The sequence below is a fragment of the Plectrocnemia conspersa genome, unplaced genomic scaffold, assembly GCF_051122295.1.
Source record: "Plectrocnemia conspersa isolate PC_06_02 unplaced genomic scaffold, ASM5112229v1 ptg000004l, whole genome shotgun sequence".
Classification (NCBI taxonomy): Eukaryota; Metazoa; Arthropoda; class Insecta; order Trichoptera; family Polycentropodidae; genus Plectrocnemia; species Plectrocnemia conspersa.
Window position 1 is genome coordinate 2959707 of NW_028277168.1, and position 10559 is coordinate 2970265.

At 33.4% G+C, this 10559-nt stretch overlaps 1 protein-coding gene across 2 annotated transcripts in view; it reads right to left on the bottom strand.

The window, feature by feature from the left end:
- The window catches only part of LOC148235637 (uncharacterized), a 149350-nt gene extending 140157 nt beyond the window's left edge, over positions 1-9193 (bottom strand). For both annotated transcript variants that reach the window (XM_088184986.1, XM_088184987.1), the window contains exon 1: positions 9028-9193. The gene's annotated coding sequence lies outside the window, so the exon portion shown is untranslated. The remainder of the gene's footprint in view (positions 1-9027) is intronic.
- Positions 9194-10559: the final 1366 nt, after the last annotated feature.

Consider the following 10559-nt stretch of genomic DNA (forward strand, 5'->3'; position numbering starts at 1 on the left):
TAACATAATGGAAATATTGATATGATAAGAAGCTACAATTTAATTTACCACTTTTTTACGATATTACAATTTTAAATGAGTAAGAATCATATAAAGAACATCAAATTTTGACCAATGGGAGAGCGCAAAAAACAATTATCCCTTCTCAGAAGTCAAAAATTCACGTCAAAAGTAATAAAATCGTGCCGTTGCCGAGCGTTCCCACTGCAACGACTATCACTTTCAACGGCTAATACTTTCATATCAATAAATTTTGAAATAAATAAATCTCCCATGTAAATTTTGTTTAATTTTTCTGCGCTTCGTGGCAGAGGAAAAGCTGCTGTATATTTAATATATTTTAATATAATATTTTTCAGTAAAACGATTCACAAGAAGTAAGTTCCAGCATTTTTTTTGTTTAGAAAAGCCCTAGGTTTAACTGTCAAATATTCGCGTTTTTGAGCGTTGCGCTCCGCTGATTAACTAGTATCCTACAAAATCAGTTGGTCAGTTGGGCTCAGCTGAAAAATTGGATTTTAGTTTTAAGAAACCAGTTTTCGATCTTAAGCTAACATTAAAATTAAAAAAGGTTTTCTTTGTTTAAGAAAGAAGGATAAATTGCTATGGGACGGAAATTTTTGTTTAAGGACATATTGCTGCGAGAGCTAAAAAAATTCGAAAGTTATTTCGAAAACTTTGTTCAAAGGCCTTCTCTGAATATTTTTGAGGAGAAAAACGATCTTTTTAGAAATGTTTGTTCAACGATGACGATCATCTGCAAAGGAGGACTTCTAGTCACCTTAGAAATGTATTAATTTAGCATTGAAAAAATCCGATATATCCTACTTTTGCAAAAAATTACAGATCCGATTATAGACGAAATAATGATAAACGTAATGGTATTTAATAGTATTTGATACGGAAGAAAATATCTTTTTATACGAATGTACATTCATTTGTTTATTATGTAGCATTTAAATAATAATTATAAAAGGCTCGACGCAAACAAAAACAAACGCAAGGAAGCCACCTTGCTTTTGTATAATAGAGTGCAGTAGAATGAAAACTCTTTTCTTACTCTGAAAATTTGTGGACCTTATCTATAAATTCAACAATAGTGGTTTCGACCCTTATTTGGAGCTGGATAGTACGCCCAAAAGGATCGGCAACCAAATAGTTAATCGTTTGTATCTTTTGCTCAAATTGTGAAAGGTTTTTCCCCTTAAATTTATTTAACTAGTAACGTTTGATTTTCTTTTTCAATATATTGTATTTAAAAAAACACAACTAATACAGTAATATAACTAGATTTTTAATGCTTCAATCCAAAACACAATATTAATAAAAATTATTTGTTTTTATTATTTTTTTCCGCAACGAGCCAATTTAAGTTTATCAACATTTTACTAAAACTCGCAGTTGAAAATGTTGAGCGTGAATAGCTAAGATTAAAAATAAATACTGTGCATTTTTAGCGGCACAGCTAGAACGCAGAAGTGCGGGACTGGTAGTTAGCGTTTTATGATAATATTAATATATTGGTTGTGCTTGAATTTAACATTAGCTGAGAAATTGGATTTTGTTTTTAAGCAACCAGTCACATCTTCAGCATCTAAATATTGGAGTTTGGTATTTTGGCAAAAATGAATCTGATGATAGAAGAAAATAACATGTTTTTTTACGAATCTGCCTAAACATATCCTAGCCACGCAGCTAAAAAATACGTAAAAAAATAGCATTCTATTTTGACAAATTTTAGCAATGAGCAGAAAAAAATCGAAAATTAGATGATTTAATGCATAATAATTTATTATACTGAAATCATTAATTAACTTTTAATTTAAAAAATATTTATTTAGAAAAAGTTATATATTAAATAATTCAAGATAAATTAACCAATAAAAAAAATTACGTACTCCGGAAACATTTTCGTTACAGACTCAATATACATTTCCTACTGTTTCGACAAATTGCCAAGATTGAGTTGTCGATTCTATGAAGACTTGACGTTACATATGTATATAATTCACGCTACTGTATCATGTCATTTTGGATTACTTTATTCTGCTTCCGAAAATATACATCCACAACAATACTGCTGCAATAAGAAACCTAGAAGACTTTGTTATTTTTCAAAAATACGCTCGATTTCACCCAAATTATACTTATTCTCGAAAACTTCACCCAGCAATCCCCACAGCGGCAGTATGCTGCATCGCAATCGTATGGCGAAAACTGGCCTCGTAAACGACATTATGGCTTACGGTCGAGAGCTAGAGTGAGATCTTCCTCCACATTATTTTCAAACACCTAAACGCTCCCGATACGGTCGCGAAAATGAGCCGTTTGATTGATGAAAGTTCATATTTCGCACGAAACCCTCCGCCACCGCCGCGAATGAATATTTAATCCTTTATAAATATTTATGCCCGTTTTTTACGCGCTGCGGCCGAGCCGCGTTACAACGCAAATGTATAATGCAAACCGAAAAATTTGTATAAAAAAACGACATAACAATAAAGAGAGTATAATATACATGTATGTATATATGAGACGTTAAGCTGCAAAATCAGCTAACATACTTACATAAAGTTAGCTACAAAACATATAAAAAATTCTTACTGCAAGTAATAGTAGAAATAAAAAAGATTACAATTTTATTTTTGTAACGATATTTTTTAAAAAATACATTAAAACCTATACATAATTTTCATCACCAGAGCGCGCGGATTTTTTTTGTACCGCAAAGGGAAGGATGAAATAGTTTATAATGGAATTTGAAGCCCAACGACTCGTACGTATGCACGCATGTAGCGTTTAACAAAAATATATTGATATTGTGTAATGAAAACGTCGACAGAATCCGAGCATATGGGGTCAATTTGTCGGATATTGCCAAACCCGTAAGCTGTCGACGGCGCTACTAAATTATTAACCCTTGCCCGACTAACTGCAGGGGGAGAGCAAAATAGACAAGGCCATTAAGGGTGTGTTATACGATAAAAATTGGACATGTGCGCGTTGCATAATTCGCAGTGTTTTCATAATGGGGGTGGTGGATGGGATCGATCGAAGGGTTTCGGTAATTTCATGAATTTATTAATCCGGATTCGGTGTTGATGTTATAATAAAACAAAATGGGAAACCGTGCCGAACGTTTCGTAATAACGTTAAAATTCATGCGAATAGCTCCGACAATTAAACGCTATGCTTGCCCATAAAATAATAAATTCTAAAACGATAAAACATATAAAAAAAAAACGCTGATATAAAGACTACGCTGAAAATTTACAACCCCACTCTGCGTATTGTAGAATATTCATCGCTCGTAAATATTCAATGATTGTTTCATTTGCTGGACGAACTGGAAGTGGTTTCTTTTATTGTTTCACATAAAACATGTCAGCTGAATGACTCTCTATTTCTTGACAAATGTACTCCACTCGAGTTCGAGTTTGAGCGTTAAAGCCAGATTCCAGCTGAGTACGTATTCAAAACACACATGATGAGACTCAAATTTTATTTACGAATTAAAATTTATATTGCCATTTATACTTGATTCACCTGCTAATTTGTCATCTCAGACAAAATAAACAGGAACAAACAAATCAAAAGTAACAACCAATGCGAGAAAATCAATACAAATTATATTTATTTTATACATATAACTATTATGTATTATATGTATAATTTAGGCTCAAGATTTCGACTTTGTCCCGGATGAAGATACTAGCAGATCAACAAGCAGTCTCTCATTATTTCTAATATTGATCATTCAATTATATTTTTATTGTTGTTAAGTGAGTCATCGCCAGACAATGCATAAACAAGGTGGTCGAAAATTTGTTTTTTTAATGACATTATTTATTTTAGTTATTATCTAATTTTCAATCATTTTGCCAATAGGCATAGTTTAACAAAAATTTTACTGCTAATTTTACAATATCAATACTATAATTTAATTTCGCACCATATTAATTCATATAAAATTAAATCATGTATGTATATTATACTGAAATACATTTAGGTGCGAGGGGCAATCTTTCACGCAACAACGAAGGGCAATGCTTGAATATTGTTTCGTTAGTAACACATCAACGATTCTGCTTTATTTGGAGTACAATAATGTATGTGGCGTCCCAGCAGAGTTTATGGAAGGGTATGCAATCATAATTTTTGTCGAGTTTTGGGTGGTCGTTACGACTTTGAAAACGCAACATAAACGGACCGGACTAAATAGGTGCATCAAATTTTAAACAAAAACCCATCACGCGGGACATGTTAACTAACTCGAATCGATAATTCATACGCACAAACGCGCCAGTCTTCGAATGCCTCGCATTCCACTAGGATCTCTCTCTCTCTCTCTTCTCCCCCCGCATAATAAATACAATAATACACCATCGAGTGAAACCTTTTCCCGGCTATCATATTTCAAGCCGGCCTATTAAATTAATAACAAACACAATGCTAGCCGTATTACACAATGCGAGCTTTGTGATTCAAATTCGACCCTCTGCGACATCGCGGCGGAGGACAAATTCGTCTCGATACGTGGAAAATTCGTCTTTTATCTCGTTTCCGATCGATCCGTACAATTAAATTAACCCGTTCGCTCATCCGCGTTTGGAGCGTTTACTTAATTTATACCGGCCGGCTTATGTACGGTTGTTGCGTAAGTCGAGAGTTAAGGCCCGGGCAGCCGCAACCCCACTGGGGAGTCGTAAACGATACGGGTTAATCGAGGTAAAAACGCATTTGATAAAATCAAATTTGACGACGGTAAAAAAAAGAGAGATTCGCCCGGAAGGAGGCGGACGTACGGTGGGTACATTTTTTTCCTCGGAGGGACGTCGAGGGTCAATCGAATTAAAAAATTGGGGTGATTTTTTTAAAAGGTACGGCTCGATCTGAAAAGAGCACCCTATTTTTTAATACAAATATACAAAGAGGTGAAAATTAAAATAATATATTATATATTTTAATTTAAAGTTTAATAAGTAATAACCACACTCACCATCAATTAAAGTAAAAGCATTTGAACCTTACTTCCAAGGATTGCGATAACGTAATAAAATCAGACTTATTTCTTAAAACATAAAAAAATAATGAATTCTCACATGAAAACTTTAAAAAATCCAATATCAAGAGTTCTAGTTTAAGAAGGGTTTAAAAATCAGAAAAGAAACGAAAGGTTTTGGAATCAAACGAAAAGTTTGATGCATTTAAAATACTTATAGAACTTAGTAATCAACTTCACCTCTTTCTTTTTTCATCTTCGATAAGTATTGTGTGATACTTTGCGGATATTTTAACTAAGTAAATTAAACGAATCTTAAAAGATATAAAAGCTTACTTTTCAAGATGATTTTTCAACAAATATTTGAGACGTGTAGACAATAAGTACAATTGGATAAAAACACTATTTGCTAAACCCTTAAAATATGATCATATTAAGCGGGTAGTTCACATAACATTTAAAAAAAATCATTCATAAATTTGGATGAAATGGTAATCAAAACATGCACGACAGATCAGTAGTATAATTCATTGGGGTTCGAATCCCACATGAATTTCTATCGCGTCTGTGAGACTTGAATCAGTGATTAATATATAATCAAAGTTTAATTTTTTCTCGATTTTCCTTATCTTTCGGACGAATAGGTGGTGCATATTGAAATTCAATAATTCTAATCTGTAATAATGACTAACAATAAATATAATGGAAGTCATTAGTTTACAGACTTTGATTTCAGTTTGGTGTTTAATCCGTTGTAACGCATTAGGCCAAACTCTGTTATGTTACAACGGATGTTTTAAAAACCAAGATCTTTTGCGATAACATACACATGCGAAACATAATTTTCATCGTTACTGTCGCTGAATTTGGGGGTTGTAATATATAAAAATTTATGAAGCATGAAAGTAGGTAATTCGAGCGTTTTCTCGCTTTGCTATTATTTGAACTTTCGCATAAAACGGAAAAAATCTTTTTTTAGATGGAATATCTGTCAATTATCTATATATATTGAGTTTTAGATGTGTGGAAGTTGTTTTAAGTACCAGCGTAGATACGAGCGACACATTTTGCGTTATATTTTAATTATAATAATATTACAGTTTTTATAATTTGAAGAATATTATCATTATTATTGGTAAAAATAGCTTATATAGTATTATGTCAAATATTTTTTGTCTCCCATTATTTTACAAAAAATTAAATTTTGGCCTTAACAGGTGATATTTGAAAATACAATTTAACTGATAGGCACTAGTGAAATTATATGCCGCTCTAATCTGTAGTTAAAACTCATTTGACAGTTGCTGTTCAAACCCAAAACAACCTAAACGAATTAACTAAACCCAATATATGTAATATAATACGTACAATTTAAAAATAGTTTGAGAACTATTTCACTACATTGCTTGAACTTTTGCATTAAATAATATACATTTATAAGCACGGCGCCACGCTCACGGTTTCGAAACGTATATTTGCTGTTCAAACCCAACCCTAATCGAAACGAATATAATAACGGTATAATGGTTAATTTGTTTAGGTTTGACCTGCAAATGGGCATTTCGGCGCAATCGTGAAATTGCGCCGAAATAATAAACAAGTACCAAACACAAGCAATGCATTTCGTATATTAATCCTCAAAACCAGCATTTTTGGCACTAGTTAAGAATGACGGCGCTACATTAAAAAACCAATGGTTATGTACTTCCCGCTGCGTAACGTTTTAAAATTTAAGGTTAGATGCAAGCGAGTGTTTAATACAAACATAATAACGATATAATAGTTTGAACAGCACCGTAAACGAAGTTGGGAGTAACAACCGGTAGTTTTTGGGCGTGAAGCCGTGCCTAGTAACATGTACCCTAAATATTGATATTTTGGACTAGTATTTATTATCAATAGTCAGTAAAATAAAATAATTACACACTGAGAAAATTGATGAATTAGAACAAATTAATCAAATATAAAAAACAGCAATAATATTAGACTTTTTTAATAAAAAAAACTACACAACTGTAGCAATAAATAAGCTATTATCTAACTTCGACAAAACGATTTTCCGTCCATTTTTTTGCTTCGAAAGTCGACGATAAATCTGAGTCAAAACTTATAATCGGTATTCACAGATACATTTTTTAAAAATAAAGTGAACAGCTAACCAATACTGTCCTGTGCCTTTACATGTGTAAGGGCATCCCTCTCGGCGAACAACTAATCACAATACAACAATTTAATCTTCAGAGAATGAATATCAGGCCTGATTGATTATATGAATCTAGTCTTACCTACGGTTTTATCGCACTTTGCGCTCAAAATCTCACGCTTCCTGTTCGTAATTTGATAATATTTTTTCAGGAAGCGCAATATTATGCCGTCGGCTAGTATAGGTTAGGATCAGTCGGGTCGAACATAATACCTCATGGTTCTAAAGGTAAGAGCATATGATGACGAAAATAAACAGACTGTTCAACGAAAACTTATAGGATCATAGCAAATTTACGTAGTCATAATTTTTTTATAATAAAGGGAGTTGTTTTAAGCGGCCAGTGTATTGTTAAAAGAGGTAATTTTATCGTTTTCTTACTGCACTGCTTGAACTTTTAAATTTAAAAAATAAATTAGAAATTGAGAAAATCTGTCAAAACAAAATTTTACATTTTTATAAACGGCAATGTTTTGACTTGAAATGTGAGAATACGATTTACTGCTAAGAATGTTTAGCCACGGTCAGAATGTATATAAATTGTGCGAAATTTATATTCAATGATAAGAATTATTTTTACAGATCTGTATGTTAACCTCAAGGTCAGTTTTATTTTGACAGATGGTAAGCATAATATTACACTATCAATGTGTTTTAGGGCCAAATTGTTTGGTTAACACAAGAAGCAAAGCGCCGCCGCTCTGTCGTTATTCGCGCTTCGTTTGTCGCACTGAATACCTTCGCGTTCTACATACAAGTAAATAGATTGGCTGAGAGTTATTTATAGGGTGTTCACTGTTCTAACCAACAGTTTAGGTGCAAGAGAGATATTTCTAAAATAAATAATTTATTGCCCATTTATATTTTTAAATGTTATACTTTGTATATCGGATGATCGTCCTATATTTTTATTCAATCTATTTGATCAGATTTAGGGTAAGAATAATAAAATTCTAACTATTTAATTTGTTGCCTTTACTTATAAAAGAAAATATGTTAGCGATGTCATTTTTTCGTTATTTATGTGGATAAACAAAGTTTTTACTATAATTTTGTACTATTTTTGTTCTCTCAATATATAATAACGTGTTCAGTATGGTCTGACAAACCATTATTATTAAAAAATTGAATCAATAAATAAGGAGAAACGCATTTTATTTATGATTTAAGCCATGTTTTAATAATGTTCCTCGGTATTAAAATGGATTGGGTATTTTAACATTATTCAAGTCGTATACTAGTCAAAGAAAAAAAAGTGTCAAGATAATATTTTTTGAGCGATTTCCCTGAATAGAATTTTTTAAATTTGAAAATGTCGTTGAACATAAGAATAAATACATAAAAGATTTAAAAGGTAACTGCAGACGAGTCGATCGAGCGCTTCTAAAACGCTGTTTCGCGGAGAAACCGGTATGCGGGGGCAGCGAGCGAGCTTTCGGCCGCACACATTTACAATCGAAAACTATTTGATACGTTTTCTTTTTAAATTCGGAATAAAACTCGATCAAATTGTGCAACTCGATCGCGATGCACAAACCATGGTCACAAATCACGGTGTTACGGCCGACTAATTTTCGACTGAAAACAAACACGGCGAAAGCTCGCGACACTTTTGCAACACGAAACAACGAAACAACAACCGCTCCAACTTGATCCGATGACTGGATGACACAAAAACAACGGCGAAGACGATCGAGACGAAGACGACGTACTCGAAGTCGAAGTTCGCGTCCCGGCCGATCGGAATGCGGCGCTGGAGCGTGCGTTCGTTTGGAAACAATGCCCTGTGTATTATGGGGGCGCACTTTCGAGGTTCACGTACCGCTCGGCTGGGCTACTGAGGAGGTCCGGCTCCGCCGAAAGGCGCCGCCGACATCGCTGGGGGCGGGGCGCGGAGCCCCGAGGGCGAAACTCGGCTCGGATCGGCGCACGACGACCGAATCACTGACGCACTGACGCCCGCACCGCTGCGAGGCAGGGTTGCCACTGCCGCGTGCGCTCGCTTCTCGCTGCAGCTGCCCGCTTACGACCGAAGTCTGCCGACTGGCAACATTCGACGCCGAGCGAACGAGGCGACCCCTATTACTAATTCCGACAACTATTAATTATTCAATCGGTCTCTAATATTACGACAATGAGACCGTTTATAATTGTACGATTCGTCACTAACGCGTAATCTACTTCTGCTTAATATTAATTAACAATGAGCTATTGATTGTTAGCAAATTTAAATGAAAATATAAATATTTTATCTCAAGGTTTTATAACACGTTTCTTCTTACATTTAAATTTAAGCGTTGAGTGTTGCTTCTATTCACCCTTGAAGACGGATCCCTTTTTTTCGATTCTTAAAAGAAAACGTGTTTAAGATATATTATGATATTGTACAACAACAAATATTTAAACGACATAAAAATATTCCTTTAGATATTCACTTAAATAAGACAAAATAAATGCACAAAAGTACATGAATTAAAAAAACAATAAACATAATGATAAAGTAGTTAAAACACTAACTTAGTCATAATATAACATGTTTAAAAATAACTGTGCAGTGATTATTTTTGTGACTGTGTAGTTATTGTTTTCCATCGACCATTTTAGAGTGGCATGGGCTAGATCACCGAGAACTGAAAACCAGTGATATTTGTGTCGAAATGGTGTAAAACGTGCCGTAGAATAAATAAGCTAATTCAGCGAGTGAAGAACATGTTAACTGCGCTTCTCTATAGATAAAGCAACCCGATTTGCTAGGCTAGAATGCGGGATGCAGAAAAAATGTCATCTCGGAACTTTTTGTTCATTTAGAGATGCAGAGGAAGCTAAAAAAAAGTAATCTCGGAAATTTGTCAAAATGCGGGATACTTTCCGAAATGATATTTAATGCGGGACGAACAACTCAAATTTAGGACGTTTGGTTACTTACAAATAATTTAAAGGAACTCTGTTGAATTACGTTCTTTTTACGTTCTTGCCTTAAATGTGTTTGCCTTTTGGCGCTGTAAATTCGAGTGTTTTTTATATTTTAAATATATCAACATTTGAGTTTATGTTATCCACGCACTATATTAAATATCGTTAGTTATTTATTATATAATATTATCAGCAACGTATTACATATAGCATTACAAAATTTATTTTAGTTTTAAAATTTTGAAAAAAACAAAATGCAGCAGATATTTATTAATTACTTAAAAATCTGACTATTGCAAATTGGCAGATTTTACCAATGCGTAAATAGTGCAAAAAGCCCATATTCTACATATATAAACAAGGCATTTTAAGCTTATTCATATAAAAATTTATACTAATGTAATTTCATTAGCATACATATATATATTAAGATGACTAGAT